We start from the raw sequence: 27,626 nt of genomic DNA, 5'->3' as shown, positions 1-27,626 counted from the left end.
GATAGCTGGAAATCTTCTCAGTGGGGGCAGTGCAATAATGGAATGGTCTTTCTAGGTCAGTGTCTCTCATTGTCAACAATTTAAAAAGTGTGAACTTCATCTACCAGAATTCCCTAGCCAGAATGCTGAATAGAGAAATATTGTTCAGGGGTAATGTCTCGTGCCTACTTTGATGACATTTTGATGTCAGTGCACAACCTTCTTATTTGCTAAGAGTTTTCCTTTGGGCATAATTTTAACTGGGTTTTCTAAGGCACTTTTCTAAGGGAAGAGATGTAAAAAGCAGAGCTGATGACTGGTGGGGTGGCCGGGGGGGGGGGAATAAAGAGCCAACAAGTAAACCAGTTCTTTGATACTTTGTCTCCAGACAAAGAGATGACTTGCAATTGTCCAAAGTGTTCCATGCAGTTGTAAAAGGAAGGAATAGAAGGTTGGTTTATTTGATCAAGGTTAAAATAAATACGTTATCTCAGGTAGCACTTAATGGTCTTTTGCCGATCAGGATTGAAATCAGAAGAATTTTTAAAAAATATTTATAAATAAGAGATGGGATATGAGAAGAAGAGATTGTTATATTTTAAGAGACGGTGATAAGTTACTAAAATTGTTTATGTTTGTTATGAAGGGGAAAGTCACTTCTTTATATATTGTTTACTTTTTCTTTTGTATATTCTTATTTTTTCTTTCTTTTCTATTTCTCTATTTCTCTTCCTTTTTTCTTCTTTTACTTTTCATTGTTTTTAGTTTGTACTAGTTTTTACTGATGTCACGGAAGTCTTTAATAAAATGACTATAAAATAGATTTTATTGTTATTTCCATTTTACTACATTTATTTTAGGATTTCTCTCTACTTCAGTACTGTGAGCCACATTGGGAAAATTTTGATGGGACAGGTTTAACCATCTGAAAATAAATTTAAAATGTTTCAAGTAATCCAAAGAATATCCTGATTTATCAGACTTTTGATGACTCCTTAAGCCAAAGCTCAAATAATAGTCAACCAAAATATATTTAAGATACAACCCAGAGTTTCAGCATATCTAACAAAAATAGGAAAAAGAAGTTAGAATATTTCTTCAGGCAAAAATTCTCACAGCAGCCGCTCAGTTTTACCAGTAGCAACATAGGAGTTACAGCTCAGGACATCTCAAAGATACCAGGCTGCAAAAGACTGGCCTGAAGAGGAGAATATGAAATATTTGCTACCCAATTCACAAAAAAGTATTTTCAGATGTTTTGAATAGTGGTATAGTTTCAGCTATATAAACTAATTTTTGTCAGTGGAGATTAGGTCTAGGAAGGTTCCAGAAATGTTACCTTCTAAATATAAATCTAGTGTCTCAAGACTTTTCAGACCTCACATTTTATTCTAAATCTGACTAAAAACCTATCAAGAGACTTAGCAGATCATCGTGTCTTACTAAAGTAATTTATGGCTGCATTTGCAGGCAGGCAGGCAGGCAAGAGCAGGCTCAAAACCCATTACAGCCAAAGATAACAACATTAACTTAATCCTGACAGGCAAAATACTCCAGTCAATACATTTGCAGGTATGGTATGCTGGAATATTCAACTACAAATAATCATAGAGAAGGTCAGTGCCAAAGATCTTTGGGTTTTTTTTTAATAAGAAAGGATTTTATATTGGGAATAGATTCCCTTATACCTAGGCAAGTAAGCCTATTGTTTAAGGAACCTTTGGTTTTCCTTATTTAATTTGGTAGTGAATAAGGAACAAGAAGTTATTCACACAGTGAATCCACCCAACTTCTCATTTATGCTGAGCCATTGGCAATATGGCCACTTAGAACTGACTTGAGATTTACTAACTGTACGTGTGTATGAGAGTGAGTACGTGAATGAAGGCCTAGCAGTCTGTGTATCATGTTACCTTGTGCTGGTCTTGCTTGTCTGATATGTATCAGAGATTGCATCTGTCTCAACAAGGATCACCTATTCTGCTTACCATATTGCCCCCCTTGCATACAGTCCCCAAGGGGCTGAGTGAGTTGCCCTATCCTATTGCTTACACTTCCTAGCAGACTGCAATAGATCTGCACATGGTAGATATCCAGCATATGAAGATGGAACTAATAATACCTAAAGCCAATACAAGATTTAATTTAGTGAATCAAGAATTGAAACTTAAATGGAGGCAGAGTTACTTATTCCGAGTATCTCTAAGGAATTTCCCATCAATCCATTAGCCAGACATACACTTGCTTAGACTATAGTACCAAATGATCTGGATAAGCATGAAGCTTTTTAAGTGAAGTCCAAAATCCACTTGATTCTAAATTTCTTTAATCATATAATAGATCTTTATGAATAGTAGAAGCTCATTGCTTCAGGAAAACCACCATGGCCTAAGCTTCTAAACTTTAAAAAACCAATATGTTTGGGTGGAGTTTCTTCTTAGAATCATTGGGATATAAATCATGATGTACCTTTTACACTGATAAGAACTAGACCCAAAGGTAACAGATCAAAATAAATGACAGATCTGCCTAGTCAAGCATTGTCTCCTTCAACAGACAGTGGTTCTTCATGGAGTATGTTTCCCATCCTTGCCCCTAAAATCTTTTTAGCAGAAGTATGACTAACAGCTGAATTGGTCACCTTCTGCATGTAAGGCACATGTTCTATACTACTAGGCAGTGCTTTTTTTCTAAAAAAAAAAAAAAAAAAAAGGTGCCGGAACTCACACATGTCATGCAACCTGCCTTGCCTACCTTACAAGGTTCCATCCAAAAAAGGTGCCGGAACTCTGTTCTGGGCGTTCTATGAAAAAAAAATCACCCTGCTACTAGGTGATTTTTATTAAAATCCCAATTAGAAGAATTTATTAAATAGACCACAATGCTGCCACCCATTTGAATGGACATGGTAAGCTCATCTCTCCTTTTTTTGGTTGGTTGGCTGTGTTTTTTTTTTTAATGAACTCGTGATGTTTTGACATGGTATCAGAGAAATACATTTTTCAAGTAGCAGCTATAAATGCTGCCACATTTAAAAAAGAGTGTGGTTTCATTTCTGGAACTTTAGTATTGTAATTACACAGATGACTGAGACTTTGTGATTTTGTGCAGTAGCAAGACAAGGCTTTGTAATGTAGGCACCTTATTTACAGCAAGTGAGAAGTATCAAGCTGTACCTACGATGGAGTGGAGAATTATGACTACAATAATAATTAACATGTTGCTCTGACATGACTCAATTTCCAGGAGAGAGCGGATTCTCCTCCAGGAAATACAGTCTAGAAGGTTAAGTCAACCATGCGTCATTAAACAAATGCCAGCCACTCAATCAACTGCCAATAATGATACAACTGATGTACAGCCAGAAAAAAGCCTAGGTGAACATGTTTCTCTCTTTTTCTCTCCCCCTGTTTTCTTCCCTCCCTCCTCCCTCCTTCCTTCCCTCCCTCTTCCTTCCTTTCTTTGCAATAATTCTGTGAAAGCTAGATATCGGGGTGAATAGATAGAAGGGGGAACAGTCCCCCTACAAATATTCTAAAAATGGAGACTAGGATACAAGATTAGCGAAACAAAGAGGATAGGTAGCCTCTTTTGGATTATGAATATTCAATAGAGCAACCAAATCTGGGCAATTAAAATCCAGATAAACTCTAGATGGCAACAAACCTTTAAAGAGTTTTATATCTCTTTACTGCTATTTAGTACTGAAGTTTTGGAGCTCAGATTTGGTGTGTCCTATATAAATAGAAATGCAATGAAGTAATAATGGAGAATAGTGGAGAAGTCTTGAAATCTCTGTTCAGATATGAACAAAATGGATGGGGAATATGTGTGCAAGCCATTATTAGTCATACTTCAATATGATGGTGGTTTTGTACATGGACAACTAAGGTCTCAGCATCATTACAATGGGTAAAGACCAGGGATTCAGAGAAAGCCACCACAGAGATAGATCTGACCTGAATCAACCAGCTGAAGGGAGCCACCATAACAGTGCTGCAAACATACTGCAATAGAAACAGTCAACTGAAAAAACAGGAAAGGAACAATAATGCTAAGCTGATAGAAGAGGACAAAATGTAACATGGAACAGCAAGAGCAATCTTAGAAGGATTTTAGTGCTGGTGGTATTAGTGAATTGTTGGCTTGTTCTTGTTTCAGAGGGTAAATTTTTTACTTGGAAGAATTCCTTTCTTAACATATGAAAAGGGAGAAATGTCTAGGAGTGGCAATTCATTTTGAAGCTGGATATTTCCTTCACTTTACACTAGTGTGTGGGCCAGTTGGTGGGTGTAGGTGTAGAGGCACACAAATACAAACCCAAAATCAGGCAGGATTTGAAAAAGTTGAGAGAAACAACAAAGAACCTACAAGAGATGAATTATTTCTTCAAGTAGCTTTTGAAATGAGATTCATCTAAACATTCAATCATCTCATATTCCTTGATTAGTCAGAAAGATACATGGATTAACACCATTGATTATTAATGCCTTTGCATTTTAAAAGAGTATATTGTTATCAATTCAAGATGCACATCATTGGGTGAGTGGGTAAATGTGTGTTTTCTGTGCGGGGAGAAAGAGATTCAGGTTGCATTCTGTGAATGAAGACACTATCCTAAACTCATACACCCAATCAAGTTTCAAAACTGATTTTAATAAATCAGAAATAATGTTTGTTCTATGTTCCTTTTCAAAGGAACAGCCCCTAGTATTGTGTTTCCACAAAAGCAATGTGGAATTGGTATTCTGGCAAAAGATGGCAAGATTCCACAAAGATTTTTTTAAAATAAAATAAAATAAAGGACAATGTTGCTTTAGCAGACAATTTGTCACGTAGCTTTTAAGTTTTACTAGCCCGGAGAGGGATCCAACAACTAAGTAGTGAAAAGAAAGTGAATGATTAGCTGGAGGCCTTCAGGCTACCGAAAGATAGTTTTAGTAGCCTGTCATGAAAATCTGTGGCCTGAGGCTCCAGGGCTACTTTTTATTTCCAAGCCTGTTATTGATTTTGGTATGAAGAAAAATAATTTGGTATTGTTGCTTAGGGTGTCACTGAGGAATGGGACTGGGGGTGGACACAGCAGGCTGGGTTCATTTGCTGTTCTCACTTCATATTTACATTTTATTATAAAGGCCGTGTGATGGTAAATGAAGGCATTTCCTACTTAAAGGTACTACTGTCTTTATGAAACATGGCACCCTAATCGAAAACACAAGTAAACTGAAAATTAAATTTAAAAGCCTATAATTTAGTATCTTCCTTGCCAAGAATGATGACTTTCATTTACAAAGGGAATCTAGAGCTGCTCAGGGTCAGCCGGGCGTCTGCCATTTTCAGGCCTCTTGCGAAGGCTGATGGTGTTGATTAATTCCTAAGGACTCCGCTTTGTCTTCTCCAGCTCACTGAACAACTTCATTTCAGCTGATGAGTTCAAACCGGGGTCAGAACAATCCTCATTTCTGACAATTCCACAAAATGGGAATTAATTTTACGACTTAGCACCACCGCATTTAAAACTAAGCAAAAGATCTTAGCAGGCCAGGTTAACATAAGGAGGAGAAGAGGGAATATGTTTGCCAAACCATCCTATGATAACCTGGTTTGATGAAAAAGGCAGACGAATATTTATTTAACCAAGCAGGTGGCTAAAAGTCCCGTGTGATCAAACGCCTTAGAAACCAATCAGCTTGGGCCCTTATCTTTGGTAAATAGTGGGTGCATTTTTGTTGCTCTTAATCATTATTTAGCAAACAATCTGCGTGCTATATTAAACTTGGCACAGGTCTGACAATCAAAAGCTGAGATTCCAGCAAGCTAAAGGAGCCACAATTCAGGCATTGTGAATTGCACTGCTCTAAAATTAGATAGCTGGAATAATTTTCATCTTGCCCGTATCATTAAATGGAGCTTTTTCTCTTTCTCTCTCCAAATGCTTGATGGAGGCAGAGATAACTTTTACTGTATCAACCATTTTGTATTTAGCTGCTATGTACAATTTTTATGGAACAATTTTAGAGTTGGAATGATGAAATATTTTGCTTATCATAGCTACTAAGCAAGATTACAAGACCCTATATAATAGGACTGTGCTGTCATCTGAATAGACATACCTCAGCTTCATTTTAGATATAATGTAACACTGCATTACAATTTGAATATCTCTTTCTTAGTTGCAAATGAATACAAAATCCAACAATAAGTGAGATTGGGATAAGCCACAGTTTGCTTAATTATTGTTGAATCAACCATGATTCTGGGATTCACACTTGTTAAACCAAAACTAAACTATATATTGGCTTACTGCATCTTAGACCAAAATGTTTGTTTGCTTATTAAAATGTACTCTTAGCACAGGGGGGCATTGAAAGAGTTGTCAAGTTCATCTTAACATTGCTAAGGGTTCTTAAAAATATTTTTTTATCCTGACTTTATTACTTTCATAAATAACTCAAGGCAACAAACATACTTAATACAACATCCTTCTCCTATTTTCCCCATAACAATAATCCTGTGAGAAGTGCTGGACTGAGAGAGTGTAACAGGCCCAAAATCACCCAGCTGGCTTTCATGCCTAAAGTGGGACTAGAATTCACAGTCTCCCAGTTTCTAGCTTGATGCCTTAACTACTAAACCAAACTGGTGGTCAAGCGGAGAGATATCAATGATAAGCAGAATGGAAGGAATGGGATTCGAAGTCACACTGTGACCTGAATGCAGTGCCTTAGACTGCTCAGCCATTTTGAAAAACATGGGTTTTGAGTCTGAGTATCCCAACAATTATACTGAACTTATCTGGGTCCTTTGCTCCATTATATATCTCAAAAAGAGTTTGTCAGATCTTAGCAGTGCCTGTTAAGTGGATGGAAAAGAAACATTTAGTTTTAAAAATTCTTTGCTTTATGAATCACTGGCTATTTTAGTTACTGCTGCTTTGTAATACTATTTGGTATTTTAAACTGCATTTTCCCATACTTTGGAAATGGAGGAGACTATAAAATGTATCACTCAGTGCTTATTGTGTTCTATGATATCTAAAAAAGGACGCCTAGATTTTGCAATATAGGCTGAATGTTTTTAAAGACAAGAAAATATGTGAAAGAAACAGAAAGAAGTAATCCCATTCAGAAATTATTCTGTTTCTCTTTCTCTCTGTACTATCTATATCTATCTATCTATCTATCTATCTATCTATCTATCTATCTATCTATCTATCTATCTATCTATCCAGTGCTTTTTTTTCTAAAAAAAAAAAAAAAGGTGCCAGAACTCATACACATCATACAACCCGCTTTGCCTACCCTACAAGGTTCCATCCAAAAAAGGTGCCGGAACTCCGTTCTGGGCATTCTATGAGAAAAAAAAGCCCTGTATCTATCATCTATCTATCTATCTATCTATCTATCTATCTATCTATCTATCTATCTATCTATCTATCTATCTATCTATCTATCTATCTATCTATCTATCTATCTATCTATCTATCTATCTCTATAGATACATCATCATCAACTATCTTTATCTATAGACACATATAAAAACACTATAGTTTCATTTATTCTTTTTATATCTTATTGCTGGCCTAAATCTTGTTTCCTTTAATTAATTGTTTATCCTTACAAACTATGTGTATTCTTATTCTGCAAACTACTGCACAAAACTCAGAAACATGATACAAAATGTTTGCATTTTTATCTGAGAAAATAAATAAGGTTGGGTAACTTTTTTTAAAATAGGCAAAACCAATTTCGGAGACATGTCTATGAAAAAGAAGCCATACAGAAGTATGTAATCAATTGTCTTCAATTCCTATTAATTATGAGGGTACACTTGTCTAGGGAAAGGGTAAAAATATAATAGAAATCATGTAAACATTATCAGTATTATTAATTACTACCAATTTTATTATTCCATTCTTATTTCTGTCTCTAATTATGGATGTTGGTCTCTGATGTTGACATACCATTATTTCCTATGTGTGAGAATTTCCTCTATGCCTAAGAGCCAATGTAATCCATGTAACAAATGTCTATTATATGCCAAAGGACAGAAGAAGAATAGGCTATCAACACATTTTTGGTGAGATGCCAAGCCCTTCTAACATGATTGGCAGTCATTTCAATATGCTTGTCACAGTGGTGGCGCACTTGGCAGGGCTCACAAATCCCCACTCAGTTCTATCTAACAACAAAGTAGCATGAACCGCACAATCCTTGGACACACAAGAATACATGTTGATTTTCCTGATCTGAGTTCCTAAGGCCAGAGGGACAGCACAGTGAAAGTCCAAAAGGAAATTGGCTTGGAAGATTTGAATGCTTTTTTCTGCTTCTGAAAATTTGGAAAGTTAGTAAGATAGATGACGATCAAAGATGAATGTCTAAAATTAATGCCTTTTTTAACACGGAAAATCCTACTGCTGAATTTTATCTGTGCAATGGGCGGGGGGGCGGCTGTGGGACATGGGCCAGAATGGAGGTCACAATGGCAAAGGGTGAGTTGCTCATCCTCGGTGTACTTTTCAGTCTTCAGATAAAGTATTCAAATTGCCCCTGCACTATCCAATTTTTTTCAGAATATGAAAATATTACATTTTTTCTTAATGTATTTAATCTCTCTTTTTTGTCTCAAATCCAAAAGTTTCCCCACTATTACCTCTAAGCAGGGTGAGAACAGAGCCTCGGGGCTAGTGCAATTTTTTTTTAAGTGCAATTGTTTGGTTCCTCTTGGTATTTAGCTACAGAAATATTTTCACATGATTTTTATATCATATCTCCCTAGAGTTCCTGATGAACAAAGGAAAGCTACCATTTGTAGTTATCTTTTGCAACCTTCTGACAAGCAACGTCAATGGAGAAGCCACATTCACTTAGCAACCGTGTCACTAACTTAATAACTGCTGTGATTCACTTAACAGTTGTGGCAAGAAAGGTCATAAAATGGGATAAAATTCACTTAAGAAATGTCTCACTTAGCAACAGAAATTGTGGGCTCAGTGATGATGGTAAGTTGAGGATTGCCTGTACTGATTTCCTAGGAGATCAATAATCTAGTCAAACTGATTGTTGTTTGATTAGATTATTGTACTGTACTGATTTCCTAGGAGATCAATATGCCTAGTCAAACTCCCCTTGCCCCAGCCTTAAATAAAGGCTGTCTGAATTGCTTGGAAGAGCTAATATAAAATATAGAGCAGAGAATGTTGAACCAGGGAGTATTTGGCACTATCGTGGCTCTGAACTGTTCTTTCCTTTCTCCTTTTTAAGCCAATCTCCCATATTAATAATTTTGATCAGTGAAGAGCATTATCATTTCTACATTCCATATTCTTATGTGTGTGCATGTGCATGTGTGCATGTAAGACACTTTCCCTACTTTATGAGCTCAGCATACACAGACACACATATAATGTACACATTTCCCAAATAGCAGGTTTATTATTGGCTGTTAGATCTGTCAATCTTCTGAGAGCGTGATGCTGCAGTGTAAAGAGAACAAGACCAAGTGTCCAGTTTTTCTCACAGTCAAAGCTATCCACAATGAGAGGGTGTTTCCACAGTCAATTTGTTGGGCCAGTTGAACTAAGCAGGTTGTTGCCCTAGGTCAGGGGTAGGCAACCTTGGCTCTTTTATGATTCGTGGACTTCAACTCCCAGAATTCCTGAGACAGCATGGCTGGCTCAGGAATTCTGGGAGTTGAAGTCCACGAGTCATAAAAGAGCCAAGGTTGCCTACCTCTGACCTAGGTCGTCTCCCTAAGGCATCCTAGATTGTCCACATGAAAATGTTATGTTGAGCGAAGAAGAAAACCACTTCTACACTGGAACGACTAACTCTAGACTGGGGATAACTTGGGGGCAACATCATCAAATGTCCCTCAAAAACTGATAGTGAAAGATTCTCATGTTGCTACAAAGATGATATGAACTCCAATAAAAAATTTTGCTGGAAGCATTTTTACAAATTTCAAGTTAGAAATTATGCAAAAATCCGTTATATTAATTAGAGAATGCTGTTTTATGTAATCAGTGTACAAAAAAGTATACATAAGGAGAAATGAACATAAGTATTTTCACAGGACTTCTTTTTATTTTATTTTTATATTAATTAAACATCTTAATTACAATGGTAAAAGATAGTACAAACTAAAAGGGAAGGAAAAAAATGCAAGAAAAAAAGAAATATAGAAAAAAATGCTCCTAAGAAAGCAATTTCCCATCCTCGTTGCAAATATAAACAATTTCACAATCTCTTCACCTCCTCTTAATTAACAGATACAAAACAGTTCATAGCATTACTCTTAACTATAGGCAAATACAATAAATAATGTTTTCTCCAATCCAAGGGTCAGCAAAAAGTCCAAACAGAACCCTACAATAGTAGCATTAATCAACATATATAAAGCTCCACATTACACATCTCAGCTCACAAAAATTCTTTACAGTACAAAGCCAGTTTTAATAATATCAATTAGAATACATAAAGTAGCTATGGGGGAAAAGGCTTAAACACCACATTAACTTTAAGCAAATCCAATACACAGCATTTTTCCAATCCAGATAACAACAAATCCACAATGGACCACCCAAAATAACAACATGTCCCATTTAACCCTGGTCAAATAAACCAACTTTGTCTTCCTTCTTTTTGCATAAAAAAACCTTATTCTTTAATCCATTCAGCTGATTGTTGATTCTTGTTTCAAATTTCCTCAATACATGAAGCAGCTTCTTTTATAAATCCAGCAAAAAAACAACAGAAGAAGTTCTACAGTTGTTGCTGTCTGGGATTGTGATTTTCATTCTTTCTTAATTTGCAAAGTTTCATCCATTTTTTTAAAATATATCATGATAAATTCTTATTGAAATTCTCATTCAGGTTATTAATCTCAACTGGACTTTGTTACATATCTTTTTTTGTAACATTCCCTCTGGAAACAAACTGTTCCAGACATAGTTGACATTACTGATTCAAAGTCCCAGTGAAGTTCCTTAAAAATATATCTGAATGCCATTATAAGTTACTTAATTTGTCACGTCTCCACTATCAAAATCAGTTTTCTTTCCCACAAAAATGCATTTATTCTTTAAAATTAATTTCAAAGTCTCGATATTCAAAATCCAAATATTTTCTGGGCCCTTAATCTGCTTGCAGCTTTCTGTAGCCAAACATTGTCTTGCTTTTTTGCTATTTATTTTGAATTCTTAAAACTTATAAAGATATAGTTTCATTTTCTTGAGTGGTGAGAACCAAACCTCTGAGTTGGCAGTCAGCAGAATTAGCCTGCAATACTGCATTCTAGCCACTGTGCCACCACAGTTCTTGAAAGTTACACATTAACAAAGAGATAGAAGAGGATACACATTGTTTTGGATATGAATTTTAAAAATGGTAATAGACAAAAATGACATGGAAAAAGATCTTACATAGGATTTACAAATGAAACTGGCTGATATCTTAGCTAAAAGGGACACACAAATAATAAATAATAAATCAGAAGATTGATTTGGACAACTTTCTTACCCTGGATTTACAAAAAAAAAAAAAAAATGTGTTAAACTCAAGGACAGTGAGTTCCTGAAAAAAGAAAAAGAGAAAATAAAGAAATTACCTTTTGGGACACTATTTAAAGGGAATAAACATCAAAAAAATTTAAAAGCAAAAATGAGGAACATAAAGTTGACTTCTTTGAATTGGGGGTTCTAAACAATGTTCTAAACCAGGTGTGTCAAACTGCCGGCCCGCGGGCCGGATGCGTCATGCAGAAGCCGCGCCCCCACCCCATTGCCGGCAATGGCAAAACAGCCCCGATACGTTGCGCAACGTCACGTGACGTTGCGAGTTTGACATGTCTGTTCTAAACAATGTTATTAAAAGGAAAGAAAAAGATTACAAAACTTGATTAAGGTTACAATTTAAATGTTATTTCTGGTATGTGTTAAACTTGCAAACAGGCTTCTGAGACAAGACAATGAAAAGAAATTTACTTGTAGGGCACTATTTGTAGGGATTAATGATTTTTTATTTGTTGCTGTTTATGATAGATCTTAATGGAGTTTTCTTGACTAAGTTAAAATGACAAGACTTTAAAGATTTGTTTATAGATAAGAAATAAGATATGGGAAGAATAATTTTTTGTTGCATTTCAGAGAAAATGGTAAGATACTATGTAAAAACAAAAGGAAAGGAATATGAAACTGATTTTTTTGATTAAGGTTAATATGTGTGTGTGTGTGTATGTGTGTGTAATGGTATAAAGTCCTTGAACTCTGGGATGAATTTAAAACAGCTGTTTATTGTTAAAACAATAAAAACAATAAAAACAACTATTTACAAACCTAAAACTCGGAAAGCCTGGCTTTCAGACACATACTCAATCAACTGTCATATAATAATAATAATAATAATAATAATAATAAATTTAATTTATATGCCGCCCTTCTCCCAACGGGACTCAGGGACTCAGAACTACCACTGGCATACCAAGCATTGAAAGCGCACAAAGAACAATCCAAAACACTGCCCACACTCAGAAGGACAGGAGCCAAGGAAGATAACAACTACACAACCCATGTAGGTGAAAGGAGATTGGAGACATGGCAACCTGTCAAGGCCAGGGGAGGGGAACAGGTAAGGAGTGATTCCATGACAAAAGGATCCTTGGGGGAAGAACGACAAGTGAAGGAGAACGGCGTGACTCACACACGAAGAACAACTCACCAAGCACAGACGGCGGAGTAGGACTAGGAATGATCCAGCAATCACTCTGGTCGACCGGACACGGATGAGGCAGGGGGGAAGGGCGCTACAACATGCGTGCATACCTACATGCGAAGAATGGCTGGGGGAGATGGGATCGATGGGAGCGTACAACAGAAGACAAGAACTACAAGTGAATACACCAGGGGAGGAAGGGGGGAGTGGCAATGGAAGGGCATGCACAATGCACAATGCCAGATCAAGATACACAGGCCGCAATTACCATGGGAGGGGGGCGATTGAAAGATGGATCGGCAGCAACATCATATACCACAGGTGGGGAGAACAGAAAAAGGGGGGAGGGCCCCCAGAATCGGCGTATATGCCAGGAGAGAGGACATAGCAAGGAGAGGCAGGACTGACAGGAGTGGGAAAGGCAAAGAAAGGAGCAATGGGAGGAAAGAGAGCGATGGGACTCTTTCAGGAAAATTAAAGCAACTATGGCTAGTTAGAACAGGCGGCCCCATCACATGATCAATGGGTAAAGCACGGAGTCAACTGGGTTTATAAGCAAACTCCCCACCCCAAACGCTTACTCTGATGACACTGGCAGTGGACCAGCGAAAGCTAAGACAGCCGAGTTTTAGGTTTGTAAATAGTTGTTTTTATTGTTTTAACAATAAACAGCTGTTTTAAGTTCATCCCAGAGTTCGAGGACTTTATACCATTACACAAATATGCCTGAGATTCGCATTTTATAGTTATTAGATATATATATATATATATATATATATATATATATATATATATATATATATATATATATATATATATATATATATATATATATATATATAGAGAGAGAGAGAGAGAGAGAGAGAGAGAGAGAGAGAGAGAGAGAGAGAGAGAGAGAGAGAGAGAGAGAGTATGTTGTTATTTCTGGTAACTCTTAATAAATTTTTGCTAATTAAGATTGAATTATGGGATTTTGTAATTTGTTTATAGATAAGAGATGACATATAGGAAGAAGAGATGTTAGAGAAAATACTTCTCTTGAAGGGAAGCCATTTCTTTATATATCTTTTATTCTTTCTTCTGTCATCATTTCTCCTTTCTTTTCTCTGCGTTTATCATTTTTTTACTTTCTATTTTTCTTAGTTTCTATTGGTTTTTTATAGTATATTTGTATAAAAAACTAAAAATCTTGTATTTTTATAAACATATGCGTGTGTGAATATATATATGCATATGTATATAGAAAGTGAAGATGAAATGGGTTGGGAAAAACATTAGGAAAATGTTTCAATAACATAATCAAAATGGATATACCTGTCCATTGCTGTACTCAAAATCATAAGCCATAATAATTGTGATACTTTTTAATGGGCCACAAGTTGCAGTTGATTAACATCACTCTTGGGAAATCAGCATATAGAGTTTTATAAATCAGAGCATTGCCTCAAAGGAACATGCATCCTTAAGTAGAAAATGGAGGTAACAGCAGAAACTGGGGAGGAAAACAGAAAGATGGAAGGAAAACACACACAAATTAATATGTGTTTAAATTTGTTCATAGTTTCCAAATGTATTAGGAATAAAAACAAAGGACTGGTGGAACAGGGTAAGCTCAAGGGCTCAAGGAAATTAATTACAAACACCCACCTGGTATTTCTGTGTCATATCTGAAATAGAACATCAACGATTTGCCTTTTAAATATAATGTGAATTTACTTTCATCTTATATGAATCAGTTCAGAACTAAGTACAGTGATCTTAAAGACCTGACTTGAGCGAGATGGATGATCATATAAATTAAATAAAATAAATAAATAACTTATACATACACATGCATACATATGCACAAGCTGGTAGGAAATCAGTAGGAAATATTAGGGTTATAGGCTAGAGTGAACAATTAGAAAAACATTCCAGAAGAAGAGAAAGCAAATAATTTTCATATGGTTGCCAAGCAAAGAGCCTGGATATGTCCATGAATTCACCACTCATTGAATTTCTCTTGAAGATTTTACTTTTAGATGTTCACCTCAGTAGCGTAACATCTGCAAAATATATGTAATATATAGCAAGCTGACATTAAAATATATCCACTCCAATAACACCAATACTTAATCAAACCCAAATGGTCCAGATACCAGATGTTTTGTTAATTTATCTTACTTTATGCTTCATATTATACAATCTTTTAGCCTGAGCCAATCAGGCATAATTCAATTCCTCTTGAAGATTCAAGATTCAAAGAGAGAATGAATCAATTTGACCATACAACTCAAAACCTCAGGGCAGACTGATTTGATTCAAGAGACTTTGAGATCTGGTTTAAAAAGTTTATATGCAAAGATTAATATAAGCACACTTGGGGTAAAATTTTGATTACACTTGGTGGCAAACTAGTCCAAACATACCAAAACTGATTTGTATTGTTCTTATTGTCAGCAAAGAATATTGCCTATGTCAAAGATATGATTAAAGTTTGCAACAAAGTCCACACCCTCTCAATCTTAATAAAAAGTATTCTGCAAAATGTCAGCTGACAAAACCATGATGGTTTTCAGATTTCAATAAATATGATCCTCTCTGATGATGACCATGGCACCCAGAGGATCTCAAAACAGAATGTAAAAGTAATAAATTTCAAAAGACCATGTCTTAATGAATGAAAGAGTAGGAAAAGAAAAGTAGAAGTATCCATACTGGCATATTGTGCTGTTCGTGCAAATAAGAATAGAGTCTATCAGATATGGTGAAGCCACTGGATTCTATTGCTTGATTCCACTTGAAACTATGGCATGTGATGAGTCTTGGCTCTGAAAAATGGTAGGTATTGAAGTTTGCTGACCATATGAACGAAGTGATCTTCAGGGGCAAAATAGATTTGCCATTTTCTTGGCAATCACCGTCACAGCCTTAGCATCAGCCAGGTGCTGTTAAGTCTATTGCTGAAAGGGGATATGAACTATGGTCAGAGATGTTGTATAGGCCCATCAATAGGCATCTATTTTCTGTTGTGCCATAAATGTCAACCTCCATAGACTCTCTCACTTATTCAGGGCTCCGCTGAAGGTTAAAAGGCCTAGGAGTTATTTTATAAGCCTGGCTTGACAATTATTATTGGCTCTGACCACACACACTAATATAAAGTTGGAACTTTGTAATAAAAGAAGAAAATAGGTTGCCTGCCTTTAAGTCGATATTTTGCACCAGTGACACAAAATAACATTTCTTGATGTTTGAATGAAGCAGCTTTCAAAAAAAAAAAAAAAAAAAGCTTCCGCAAAAGACCGCAGCAAAGACTTTTTTTTGTTACAATCTTGCTTCCCTACCTCATTCTAAGCATCAGATTTGCAACCCGCATTATGATTTTATGATGCACAAAGTGGAAAACTTTCCAAAATGTCAAATTTTGAGAAAGATTACTATGAATAATGTATCTTGATACAGCTTTGCCAAACTGTTTCGTAGCACATACATTTGTAATTTCCTAGCCCTGAATTTGCTGAGAAGTGACACTAATGTGCTCATGTTGCTCACATTTGTTTACAAATAGAGGCAGTCAGGCTTGGAGTTTCACATACAAGTGTCCAGACACTAACGTGCCTTGCCTGAGAGCATTAGCAAGAAAGGGGGGGAAAAGAAGTGTGTTGGGTTAAAAATTCATAAAGAACACTGCTTTTTATTTCAAAAGTCAAAGGAGCCAAAGCGTCTTTGTCGTGCCCAGGGAAACAGGAAGTTCAAATATTGTGAACAGGTCAGAGAAAGCGATTCCACACTGAAATTTATTCATACTCAATGTTTATACTCTCCTGGATGAAACAGCTTGAGATAAATGTTCTCTGGATAGAATTATATTGTTAGTATTTATTATTTATTAATATGGGAAGGTTATATAGTTCCCAAAATATTAAAAATGGAAAAAGCAAAATAGTAGTCACCATAAAATGCAATTCGGAAATAGTACAGATAAAAGGCATTAACTCAGAAAAGTATGGGCTCTTCAAATCAATTGCTTCAAAACTATAAAAATTACATGGTACAAATATATACTGATGTGGAGATCAGGCATTTGGAGCCTGCATTTCCCTACTGCTCTCCCCCTTAAAATTTCAGCAGTGAGGGAACTGTATCAAAAATCAAAAGAAGAGTGATCAGGTGGTGTTTTTCCAGATCCAACGGTAAGATTAGAGAGGAGGGGGCAATTTGCTTATGAAATATACGGTTGAGAAAGCATTGCATGAAACAAACCTGGAATCTGGGCAGTTCCCAAAGAAATCTAGTTTGTCCCAAATGTAGTAAAAAGGTTTAAAGTAAGAATGCTTCTCAATTGTTTGATTTTTTACTCTACACTTCAGATGTTTGCCATTGTTGTACATTTCATACTCTTATTATTCCTTGCATTCTAATATCTTGTTCCACACTGTATTACAATATACGCTTGATTTTTTTTAAATCTATGTTTTCACTGCAGAGCTTCTTTGTACTTAAGTACTTCTTGAATTTTGCATATTGAGGGCGTATTTCCTAGTGTTGTGGTATATACAATATATAAGCTTGCAACCTAGTTAAGTAACTTTGCCATTTGGTTTTAGACTAAGTGAACTTTCAAACCATCTTCAGTCCAACCTGATCAAAGGGATTCCTAGCCATTTAAGTTATCTGTGCCTCCAATTATAGTACTGGATCCAAGAGCATTTTTCAAGGATTTTCAAAATAAATACAACTGACATCATTGTTATCCTCATTATCAGCATATCATTACTGAGGATAGCTGAAAACTGAGGAGGCAAAAACAGATGGTTCAAGGAGGTGATACAGTGTAGTGTTCCTGTTTTTCATTTCCTCCTTCAATAGAGGAACTCAACATGCTAGATGTCCATTGTATTGCTTGGTTTTCTTCTAAAGCTTTACATTCCAAGCCTGGATATCTCCAAATAGCTGGTATCTCCCTTTCGTGAGTAATCTGGATATTACTATTTAAACCATGTAAGGATGAACATTGGTTTCGTTGCAGCACTAGTGTTCTACTGAATTTCTGCTTTTACAAAAACAACATTAAAAAGAATTTTGTGATGGAAAGGAGCAGGCAGAAATTATCCTGGCTTCCCCCAGGACTGTTGCATCCATCCCAGTTTTATAGGTAATCAGTTCTGCCTACAGATACATCTACGTTTACTCTGAGCTACTCTGAAAATTATGTTCCAGTATTCTTAGCTATATTGACTCAAATGGCTGTAATATTTTCCATTGAGTAGTAGTAGTAGTAGTTCATTTTTAATACTTCTCTATAAAACCCCATCCTGCAATAGGAAGCTAACGCAAAAAGATATTGGATAAGGCATTTTTTTCTCTACTGTTAGCTTTAAAGCAGGTTGGTGGATCTGAGATGCTGTCAGAAATGTCAGTCCACTGCATGTATGCCTGAGATGGTACATTCTATCTCAGGATTTTGCCATAGTTGTAAAATAGTCAAATTATGATCAATGTGATTTATTTATTAATTCCCCCATAGATTGGGCCAACTTGTTTAAAAAGAAATGTGAGGGAAACTGGAATATTGTCTGACAAAAAAAATAGGTTCTACTACAGAAGAAAAACACTAGGTAAATCCTAGAAGGTATTCATGGTTTAAATGTTATTGGATCAGACTTTAATGGCACAAGTAAATTAAGTTGATTAGACCCTGATTGTATATACTTAATTTGAATATTGGCAAAATTCATAATCAGTCTTCTTATGCCCTATGTAATTAGCCTTTTATTCAACGTTCTGATCAATATTTTTAAAGAAAACAATTTTTATTAGATTTGCTTTCTGTCAAACAGAAATGTTTTACTAGATTTGTTTCTATGTAAGAATCAATTCTAAAATTAAATCCTGCCAAGATGCTAGAGAAAATGTTTTCATAATATGGTGGGCATTAAGAACTTCAAATATTATTCAGTCATGCCCTACCCTACACCCAATTTCAGATTTATATTTAAATAAATGATCAATTTAAAGCTCAATTTCAAATGAAACTAGATTACTAAGACATTTTTCTATACCTTCAAGTCACTGTTGACTTCTAGTAACTGCCTGGACAACTCAATGTAATATTCAGAAGTAGTTTGTCCCTACCTGCTTCTGAGTGTCTGGCCCAAGATCACCCAGCTCACTTCATGCCTAAGGCAGGACTGGAAATCACAATCTCCCAATTTCTAGTCTAGTGCTTAATCACTACACCAAACTGGCTCTCTTGTTTATTAAGATACCTAGCACTTCAATTATTTACAAAAAAGATAGGATAGGATAGGATAGGATAGGATAAGGCAAGGCAAGGCAAGGCAAGGCAAGGCAAGACAGGACAGGACAGGACAGGACAGGACAGGATAAGACAAGACAAGACAAGACAAGACAAGACAAGGTAAGGTAAGGTAAGGTAAGGTAAGGTAAGATGATAAGATAAGATAAGATAAGATAAGATAAGATAAGATAAGATAAGATAAGATAAGATGAACTTTATTGTCATTTTTTACTATGAGCACACTGGCCCGCCTTAAAAATGAAATTCTGTTGCCTATTCTCAAAAGGAACTATATATCTACCCATACCATACATAACACACATAAGCACATGCTATATATATACATATATATACCTACCCTACATATATATATATATATATATATATATATATATATATATATATATATATATATATATATATATATATACAGAAAGTTTTTCAGATAGACCAGTCTGATTGATTGCACCTTGGCATTTTGACTGCTATACTGCAGTTCTACTTTTTTTATAATCTCTTTTGCCTTGCAGCCCCCCAACTAGGGGCATTAAGCAGGCTCAAGTCGCACCTGCGATACATTACAAATTCAAATTTTATTGTCAGCAAAAAGAAATCTGAATATACATATATATACACACAGACACATACACACACATATACATATACATATTAATCACTGTCCATTTTGAATACATAGCGGAAAGAGGAAACTTGAGAGTTCACAAGGTTGATGCTATATGGAACAAAACTGAGGCTGAATCTCGATATTCTGCTTCAGACACCACAAAACGTCCTCTGAAAATGTAACAAAAACAATATCAGAATTAACCCCAGAACATCTGAATTTTTTTTTTAAAAAATAATAATCTCAAATCTATTGTAAAAGTGCTTTTTGAGTGAATACCTTTACATTTAGACCCATGGTGGTATGGTGATTAGAATGCAGGCAAGCTCTGCCCACAGCCAGGAGTTTGATCTCGACTGCTCTCTCTTCTATCCTTCCGATGTCAGTAAAATGAGGACCCAAATTATTTGCGGGCAATATGCTGACTCTTTACACCATCTAGAGAGTGCTGTAAAATACTGTGGGACGGTCTATAAGTCTAAGTGCTATTACTATTGCTACTGCTACTGTATTTACAAAACATCCAAAACCAAAAAAGAACATTAAAATCTTCCTAGAACATTAAAAAAATTGGATGGTTCATTGAATCCCATTAGCGATTGTCTTCTGCTCAATAAATTGAGTAAAGCAGGCTGCCAACTCTTAAAAATGAAAGATACTAAGACTGAACACAGATATAAACATGGATTTCAGATGTGTGAGTGAAGTTACAGTATATTGGATTGATCAGCTTCATGGATAGTTTCAGTAGCAATGTTCTAGCTACAACTTAAAGCTGTTAAAATAAATAAAGAAATGAAGGGAAGTTTCACTATTATGCACAGGAATGGGAAAGAAAGAGGAACATGCTTCAACCAGAATAAAAAGAGTGCCCAGAAAGAAATATTGAATGAAGCATGAATTTCTAAGGTTGAGGATGGTTTATTGACATAATGGATCATCATCAACTCAATCATAAGGTTATATATGGGTACAAAAGTGAGGAGGGTGATGTTGTCTCTCCCTGCACTCAGAAAGTTGTGAAGGGCCAAACAGAAAATGCTGTTGTGTCCTTAATCAGTGGTAGGTTGTCCATTCATATTCTGCATGGTATTAATAGTCTGTCATCAAAACTATACACACAAATTATAACAGCAAATAGTAACCCCTACTGATTATGGCATAATTCAAACTGTAACCATTTTATAAGCTTGTTTCTTTTTACTAGTAAAACCCCTTCCCAGCTGAATGACAATCCATCTGTAGGAAATGACCAGGCTGAGCCCGAGGGAGGGGTCAAACACATCATCAGTCATGAGTCCCTTCAGTCCTTTCCTAGTCCAGCCCACCTTGAATTCCTTTGACTTTTATCTACCACCAATTTGCTTTGACAGTTAATAGTTCAGATTCTTGTAGAGAGCTTAAGTTTGCAAGAAATCTTTTATACTCATTTGAACTGCCTGGATTTTCCGATTTCTCTGGGGCTTGACACCAGCTCCTTATAAATATGATCAATATAATCTACAGTACAATTCTAATTATCATTTGTTAAAATAATATTAAAAATAACATAATTAAGCAACAACCTGATATAAAGTTGGCTGAAAATTAGGGAACAAACATTGCAAAAGGGGAGATTATAGAAAGGACTTCAGTCTTTAAGCATAAAAAGCAAATTTTAAAGCCTTTCTAAAATATTCCCTAATCCTCCGTCAAATTTAAGAGGAGCAGAAATTAATTTCAAAGGAATGCTACCAAACTTGGTGGTGGGACATTGTAATGTGAGTAAAAGATCTAAGCAAAAGTCCATGAAAGCAGGTTCATATTGGACCACAATTTCCTAAAAACAGGAAGTGAAATATAGAGAGAATAGCTTACTCAAGAAAACAAAGATACAGAAGTCGATCTAAACAAATTGTCAATTTAAAAAAAAACCACTTCAAGTTATGACTGTCAATTTTTGACACATTCATTGGTAGAGGATAAGGTTTAAGCCAGTGAATCAGGGTCAATCAGAACAAGGTTACCAAATCAGGATGCAAATAGCTCGATGCCCACTAGACAACAGCCAAGGTACCCAGAAACCTCTAACTTTTTTGCTGTCATCTAAAACTAGGTCTGTTAGCCATATTCCTCCCATTGCTGATCACCCAACCTTGGTAGGGCAGATAGAAGGGGGAAAAACTTACCAGCAACCATGTTATGTTGAATAATTCTGAAATCATGAATACCTGTAGCTAAATAGATAAATTTTAAAAATGTAAAATAAATTAAATTAAACAGTAGAGCAAAGATTAGTAAGGAAGCAAATTTTATTTTGATTTGTCTAATACTTGCCCCAATGGTTCAAATTTTTTAAAACATGGAAGATATTTAAAGAAGTTGGCTGGCAATCTTTGTAGGTTATGAAATCAGAAACTAAGATTTACTTTCTCAGAAAGATATTCTCTGGGCTTCTGAACTTTGTAAGAGCTTGAGTTACCAAAGCAAATGAATGGTGACCACTTTTGCAGAGCTTTGGCTGACGATTAGCTAAGGTTTTTAAAAGAAAATAAACAAAGCACTTATTTTTCTTTCTGTCTTATATTAGTTTTGTTAGATCAACAGAACCTTAATTCTAAAGCCCTCATAGTGAATAATTGGCCATTCCTGCACTGGGCACCCATCACATCTCCTTAATATAATTGAGGCCGAAAAACCTGATTTGACTTAAGGAAAAAAGAAACCATGTTTTGTTGTCCAGGTCAGCCTTTTCTGGCTTGTAATACATTTAACAGCTATTCCATGCCTCTTTGTTTCTATTCTGTGTGCATAATAGTCCCTGTCTATACCTTCCTAAAGAGTGCCCAGACTGTTTTCTTAGGCCACTGCTTGTTTTCATTGAGTTATCTAATTATGCCTAGAGCTTTTTCCCAGAGTTGTTACACTTAATTTAGAACCCACCAATGCATGAGATTAGTTCAAATGATTCTTTCAAATGGGCATTGCCTTGCTTTTGTCAACACTGAGTATTATCTGCTAGTAAGCAGCCCATTCACCTGTTTTCCAAAGCCCCTATGGAGTTTCTTCCTCTACATCTTCCTATAGCTACCTCACATCCTTCTCCAGGAGACTGAGAAAAACACCAGATTTAGTCAATGTATCATTTATTTTCCTCCCATATTGAAATGTAATCTGTTCTCGCCAGGAATCAATTTTCTTTTCATCAGACTCACTTACATTAATGGTTGCAAATTCAGGGCTGATCTTCGCTACTAAATGCCACAACATAGTCCTCTCTGCAGCCTTTTCAGCATAAACTTTCTGTCAATTATTTCTTCAACTTCTTCCACCAACAAACCACATTTCGTTTCTTTTTATTGATTGTAGACACAGTTTATGTCCTGCTTCAGGTTTTGGTTTGCTTGGAATATTTTGTAGGCATCTTGTCCTTCTCATACAGTAATCTCAGACCAAGCATACAACATATTCAATTATATTTGGTAAGACAAACCAAGACTAAATGTTCATAGCTCCAATAGTCAGGGCTTTTTTTTCTCATAGAACGCCCAGAACGGAGTTCCGGCACCTTTCTGGGATGGAACCTTATAGGGTAGGCAAGGCGGGTTGTATGATGTGTGTGAGTTCCAGCACCTTTTTTTTTTTTAATAGAAAAAAAGCACTGCCAATAGTAACCTGTTCCTTATAAGCAGTCTGCCACTTCTTTCTAAAGTTTTTGGAGTAATAGTCCAGTAGAGAGTAGGTTATGGCACCTGCATTCTGGCTAGTGACATTTATTTAAGCAGTCTGCTGGCAAATTTGCAACTCTAAGTCTTCTTTGACTCTGAAGTCTTTGACTCTGTCTCCACAGAGAGACAGAAAGTAGAATTCAGAAGATATGGAGGAGGCATTTCTTTATTGCAAAGCAGTTATTGCCTAGAGATTCTTGGAAAAGCAAAGACTTTAGCAACAGCTTTCCTGCAATTCAGATCCAATTCCCCCAATACTGAAACCTGGTATCAGTAGGATAATGCTACAGGGAAAGTAAAGGTAGACACATCAAAAATCTTTTATTTCTTCATTCAGTTCCTATCCTCTGTGCCTCTACTCCTTTTCTTGTTTCTTCAGTGAGTGTACAATTTAATGCTTTGGTGTACAGACCTCAGTATCCTATAGCTTGGAATAACTAGTCTATGCATGAATTATTTTTATCTCTCCTTTATTTTGGGTCAAGTCAAGGGAGCATACATATCCATGCCACCATTTTCTATTTTCCCCACAACAAAAATATAGTGAGTAGGATTGGGAAGAAAGAGAGAGTGGCTTACCCAAAGTCACCCATACACCTTTATAAAGGCAATACACTTGTCTAGCTGTTTGTTTTTTTGTTAATTGGCAGTATTAATTTGAAACATCTAAGTACTCCCTTTTTTGCAAAATGTATTATTTGTAGCACACCAATACCTTCATGTGGTCTGTCAGGGATATTGTATTTTCCTTTGTATGAAACAGCAGTTTAATCATAATCTGAACAGTTCTTTAGCTTGTATTATTTGCATTTTCATAAAAGTAAAGGATAACTTTTATTTTTATTTTTTTTAAAAATATTTTATTGATTTTTTTACAATGACAATCTTTAGTGCTTAGTAAACAGCATGTTGTCTGGGTTCATATATTTAAAAAACAATCAATAATTTATATAATTCCATAATCAATATATTAATTAATGGTTTGTTTCCTTGATCTTTCCTTCTTCCAATAATATTCTCTTTTATCAGCATTAGACAGATATAATATCTTAATATTTTCAATGCATACAAAGTTAGATATAGACATTTTTTTTGTATTTGTACAAGTAACAATGGCATCCATATATAACATCTTTTCTGATTGACTTATACTTCAGTTGTATTTGTAAAAGTCATCTTATTAAATCACTATACATCCTGTTTTCACAATTCTTATTTATACTTAATTTCCCCTCAATATTCAGACCACTCTTATCAGTCATAATTTTCTCAAAATTGATTTCCTTTAAATATCCAAACTAAAGAATGAACAAACAAACCAGATAACAGAACACAAACTAGAAGAAAGTGACTTAAATAGGGAAGCTACAAATCAAGAGAACTACAACTTAATACAAACAGAAAAAAATCTACAAAATTTTGCCATGACAGTGAAAATGGAAAAGATATCTTATCTGTCAGGACTTCAAAACAAACATGAGGATAAGAAAAAAAGATTTAATAAAATGGATTATAGACCTGCCAGGAGAATCATTAGAGTCTGGGAGACAATAAGTGTACATCATATACAACTTTTCTTTCTCACTCCCAACAATATTTACAAAAATACAGGAATCCCCTAGCAAGTAGAATATATTAACTTGGAAAGCTACTTGGCAAAAGAAGAAGGCTAGAGTTAGATTCAAGAGACCTGATTCGACTTACCAGATGGAGTACTACATGACTAAACACTTGTTTGAATATGGTTAAAAGAATAGATAATTTTGGATATAAAGGAGCTACAGTAAGAGGGATAAGAGACATAAGTAGTATAATATTTTTTATAATATATGAAATGTAAAACTATTGGGATGATGTATGTGAATTAAAAGTTAGGACATTTAAAGGTAATTAACTTTGAGAGAAGTATGACCCGGAAGAATGATTTGAAGACTGAGGGAAAAGTTTATTTATTTATTTATTTTATTTGATTTATATCCCGCCCTTCTCCCAACGGGACTCAGGGCGGCTCACAACATATTAAAAAACATAAATACATTTGCTACCCCACCGAAGTAAAACCAATTAAAACCAAATATTTAAAGTTGTGCTATTTAAAAATTACTCCTAAAATAAACCCGATTTAAAATCCTCCCTAGGCCAGAATTTTGAAACATAAGCCAACCAGAAAAGATGTTATATGTGGACGCTATAAGATATATTAGTAGTATAGTATCTTTATAATATATGAAATATGAAAATATTGGGATGGTATAAGTAAATGAAAAGTTTGGATATATAACTTTTCTTTTTAAATGAAGTTTGATTTTGTTCATCTCTGATGAGATTGGCCTATTTGCCAAGGCGGGAAAGACAAGATCAATAATTTAGTCAGTTGCCTCTGTTGTATTAGCCTTCTGTTCTAGTGCAGAAAAAAGCAGAAATAGAACCAGGAGTACTATCGCTAATTATTGTAAGGTTACATTGACAAGTCTGAAAATACCCTCCCTATCCCTCACTTTTACTTTCCCCAAGACAAGAGAGGGTCCTTTCTAAGACACTTTCACCACCCCTCCTCCTCTGAACTCAAATTTCATTTATCAGACTGTTATCTAGGCTGTGGGTCTTCCTCCTATTTCCCAAAGATGTTCCCACATATGTACCTTACATGGCAATGAACATGTATTATTTTCACTTTTTACCACCTTGGCTTTTAATTGCTGGAAAGGTAAAAAAAGATTGTGAAAACTATATCTTTCATACATAATAGGGTCATAAGTAAATTAAAAGAAATATAAAGAAATTGAATACATCCTGTCATGATACCAATAATAATAGTGCAACCACTCCTCATTCCATACTCCCAAATGCTCTTTGAAAATAATCTTTACCAGCTTTTTGTTAAGAGTGTGGGCACACAGAAAATGGAACAAATGTAGTTGAAATATACTATGTAAATAAACTCATTTCAGTAGATTAGCACAACTATTATTCAACACAGCAGAGCAAAACAACTCTATGTGCTTAGAGCAAAGTAGTGGAGTACCCCCCCCCCCCAAGTCAGCCTTAAATATTAAAGTTTTGAAGCTGGAGCAGATTTGTTTTCCATTACAGTAGTGTCCCCACTTGAACATCTTTATTTTAGTCTTGCTAAAGCCTCTAATCAAATACTTTGGCCACCTAATGAGAAGGAAGGACTCACTGGAGAAGAGCCTAATGCTGGGAAAGATTGAGGGCAATAGAAGAAGGGGACAACAGAGAATGAGGTGGCTGGATGGAGTCACTGAAGCAGTAGGCGTGAGCTTAAAGGGACTCCAGAAGATGGTAGAGGATAGGAAGGCCTGGAGGAACGTTGTCTATGGGGTCGTGATGAGTTGGACACGACTTCGCAACTAACAACAACAACAAAGCCTCTAGACTCTCACAAGAAGAGAAGTAAAATGCCTCACTTAAGGCCCATACTATTACATGGAAGAGGAAACTTTGATGTGATTCATCGTCCTTGATGCTGGATGGCTTGATCTTCATCAATCATATCTTTCCATCCTTACATAGATTCAGAATTCTTTTTTGGAAGACACTGAGCCTCAAAGTTTTGAAGCCTATCAAGTTGCATCCCACAACTGAAAATAAAAAAAATAAAAAAGAACAAGTATAAGTAGTACAGTATATACATAAAGTGAAAATGGGGAAGGTGACATTTTTGTTACTCCATTTAGCCAACCTATTACATTTAGAAGGCCCTTTTTCCCCCCAAGTTAAAATTTCCTGTGATGTTCAAAACTGTCTGAAACTCTACCCATAAGGTGCCCCTCTGCTAAAGGAAGTCAGCACAACTTATCAAATCTATTTTTGATTCTTGCTTTGTGTTAAGTGCCCATTCCTTAAGATTCGTGGGGTCTGCAAGCTTTTACTATCAGCGTATTTATTTCACCCTCTAAATGAAATCCAATTTGATGCTATTAATATTAATGCACAAGATAATTCTGATGATGAATTAATAAAATGCTTAGGCTCTCAATATGCTCTTTGCTTTTACCATTTAATGATGTTCTTGACTGGGTGGAGGAAGAGGAGGCAGAAAGATAATCAGCTCCACTAGGAGCCTGAAAATTAGAAGCCTCTTCATTGTTTTAGCTTTCTGCTTTAATGGCAATCGATGGCATTGATTTTGGACTAGAAAAGTATTTACTACGTCTTTACTGTGTGCTACAATCCCTATTTAGATTCCTGAAGTATCGCTGGGATGTTACACATGCTTAAAGTATTTTAATTGCCTGCAAGAAGCAGAGTCAGGAATGTGAAATACATATGTCAAATCTTTACCATTTATTACTTCT

This window comes from Protobothrops mucrosquamatus, unplaced genomic scaffold (assembly GCF_001527695.2).
Source record: "Protobothrops mucrosquamatus isolate PMUCROS unplaced genomic scaffold, P.Mucros_1.0 scaffold354, whole genome shotgun sequence".
Lineage (NCBI taxonomy): Eukaryota > Metazoa > Chordata > Lepidosauria > Squamata > Viperidae > Protobothrops > Protobothrops mucrosquamatus.
The sequence above is the reverse complement of the archived record's forward strand: the minus strand, read 5'-3'. Positions refer to the sequence as shown.